General features: G+C 40.8%; 1 pseudogene; it reads left to right on the top strand.

The window, feature by feature from the left end:
* Positions 1-1,177: 1,177 nt before the first annotated feature.
* LOC114618348 lies at positions 1,178-1,669 on the top strand (annotated as a pseudogene).
* Positions 1,670-3,115: the final 1,446 nt, after the last annotated feature.

Below are 3,115 nucleotides of genomic sequence, written 5' to 3'. Positions count from 1 at the left end.
TCGACATGTATGTGCAACATACATGTATGCAGTGCCCATGTATGCAGTGTCCACAGAGGCCAGAAGAGTTGATCACATTCCCATAGAATTGCAGTTATGAACAATTTTGTGCTCACATGCAGGTGCTGGGAACTGAACCCAGGTTCCCTGTAAAACGAGCAAATGCTTCTAAATTGCTGACCCATTTCTCTAGGCTCACCCCTTTAAATAGTTAAGAAATATTTAAATTTTATAATTGTCAATGCTACTTTAAAATAATTTGTATTTGTTTAAAGGCAGAAGGATATTTATAGACTTTCAAAATATTTTTTCTAAGACTTGTTATATATACAGAGATCTGCCTGCATTTATGCCTGCAGGCCAGAAGAGGGCGCCAGATCTCATTATCAGGACCTCTGGAAGAGCAGCTAGGCTCTGAACTTCTGAGCCATCTCTCCGGAAACCTTAAAATTATTTTTAGACTGTTGTTTAAATATGCTTTAATATGGAGTGCAAATAGCATTTTAAAGTCTCTACATAATTCATACAATTTAAATGTCTACACAATCATTTAAGCGTACCAAAAAATTAAGCATGCCAATACTTCATAGTTCTTCAAACACCATAGCTGTCAATTCTTTTTGTTTCAATTAAGAGTTCTTTTTAAAAGCATTTCTTACATTTTCATACATGAGTATGTTGTATGCTTGGAAGTCCTAAGTGTTTTTAACCTTTAATTAGCATATAGTAATCCTATAATAATAAATTTCAGTATTACAGTTTCATACATAAAAGTGTATTTTGATCACACTCGTTGCCCAATTACCACCTCTTGTTCTTTTCTCACTAATCTGTCCCTCTTCCCAAATAGTCCCCCTCCACATTAATGTATCTTGTGGTGTGACTCTTTGAATTTCATTAGGGGTACTTACATTTGCAAGGTTGAGGGATTATTTGTGAAAGCATAGACAATTTGCCAGTGGCTATAAAGAAAAATGTTTCTTGCTCCTCCACAACTTTAAGCTAAGGATGAGGCATGTGAACCTCTCTCCCCTCCATTCAGAAATATGTTCCAATTCTACCCTATTTCCAGGTTGAAATTTATGTAATGACTTTTTTAAAAATGAGAATCAGCTCAGCACTGGTGGCAATGCTGGCTGACGGGTATGCACATGGGTCAGGCTGTCTTCTTGGAATCATGAATTCTGTTTATAACCCTGGTTCTCCTGAGGTTCCCTATGCAAATGCCAAAGGAATAAGTTATCCAGGTTACACTCCTGAGACACCTTACAAAGTATCTGTTCCCCTATGAGAGGAGCTATGACACCATACTTCTCCTCCCAAAGCCCCTACCAGTCAGCCATATGCCCAGTGAGAAGTGTCTACCCACAACAGACCCCATATGCCCAACAAAATGCATAGTATACCCAGTCTCTGTACATAGTACCTACTCATGTCATTCACCACACCATAGTGGTACAACCCAATGGCATGCCAGCAACAATTTAGCTTGCTCTCATCCCTTCTCCTAGACCCAGTGGGGTCACCGTGGGCATAGTTTCTGTAATCACAATGGCCATGTCAGCAGACTGATCATTCTACAATTCCTGTTGCCCCTCACCTAGTCACTGACCTCACATACCAGGCCCACAAAGCATCCACGTACAGCTATGTGTCCCCTCAGTGGTGATCATCCTGCAAATTAATACTTGAGCTTTTCAGTCATTTCAGTGAATTACACAGCTGCTGCCTCCAACCAGGACTTTCTTCTCAATGCTAGAGCTAAATACAACTAGGTCTCAGCTTAATAGTCTCCAACAAACTATATAAGTTGGATTTAAAAGAAATCCTGGTTTGTGGGCTACCTGGAATTGATTTTAGATAATTAATAGAAAGAAATATTAATCTATTCTGAATGATGAAGTGGAAGTTTCTGGTTATGTTATGTGATGCAGACTTCCATGGTATTTTGCTGAGGCAAGACCTGTGAGGGAACATGTTTGGAGAGAGTATTCATAAGACTCAACAGACAGTGAAATGTTGCTTGCATAGCTAGCCTTGCAACACTTCGTTGGTCTTGCATCTTCACTTCCTTGAGAGAGGCGTGGCAGATTTCTAGCATCCCAGCTGGTTCTGGTCCCTCCCACTGTACTCTTACCAATTCAATGGTAGCCTGGCTGTTTCTGCTGGATGCCACTGCTGCTGACTCATGTTTGGTATCCTGACATTACTGAACTGGACTGTTGGTATCCTAACAACAGACACTAAGGCCACACCCAAAACTACTTCTAAACAAGTCCACATCCCCTTGTCATATTTACCATCTTTTCTCCATTACCTTTGACCAGTGGGCTAAAAGGGAGGTCAAAGTATTTGAGAACCCTTATTAAAAGTAGATTTTCAAAAATCTAAGCCTACAGAATCATATCTAGTTGAATGCATGCTCATAAAAAACAAATACTAAAATAAACCCTTCTCAATCTAACTATAGGAACTGATCCAAAACCCCAAGAACTGGATGGTACTTTACAACTTGTATAATCAGGGTATTACTGGACTTGTGATGAATCTCAAAATTATACATGTACAAGTGAGTGTGCTCATCCTCATGAAGCATCTGGCATACTGGAGAAGATTTTTAGAATGGTACAGATTGCCAGTTTGCCAGGTGGACTTATAGTTTTTCAACAGCCTGTTTCCTTTCTTTGGCACTGACTGAACCTGGAGGGAGCTGTGGAGACTGGGAGAGGGTGTGAGCCTTGGAATGGCTCCAGAGCAGAGGCAAAGATGGTGAAGTCTCTCTCCTCCATTTCAGCTTGAATATGGTCCTGGGGGTAGCCTGTATTTAAGACTTATTCGGAAAAATGGGAGCTGGGTGGCCAGGACAGCTGGGATTAAGGGTGGTCTGTGTGTCAGTAGAGCAGTGTCTCTGCCATCTGAGTGACCAGGATGTTTTGTGTATCTGTTCTGATGGTTGGAGAAGTCCAGTGTTAAACTAAACTGTCTTCATAGGAGGGAGAATGTCAGAGGGAAACAGCGACACTGAGGTGGTATTATCTTCTGCTTTATTTAACTTAGGAAACTCTCAATCTCTCTCTCTCTCTCTCTCTCTCTCTCTCTCTCTCTCTCTCTCTCT

The sequence above is a fragment of the Grammomys surdaster genome, unplaced genomic scaffold, assembly GCF_004785775.1.
Source record: "Grammomys surdaster isolate TR1022 unplaced genomic scaffold, NIH_TR_1.0 60, whole genome shotgun sequence".
NCBI lineage: Eukaryota > Metazoa > Chordata > Mammalia > Rodentia > Muridae > Grammomys > Grammomys surdaster.
Note: the sequence above shows the minus strand (reverse complement) of the source record. Positions and strands in the feature narration are given on the sequence as shown.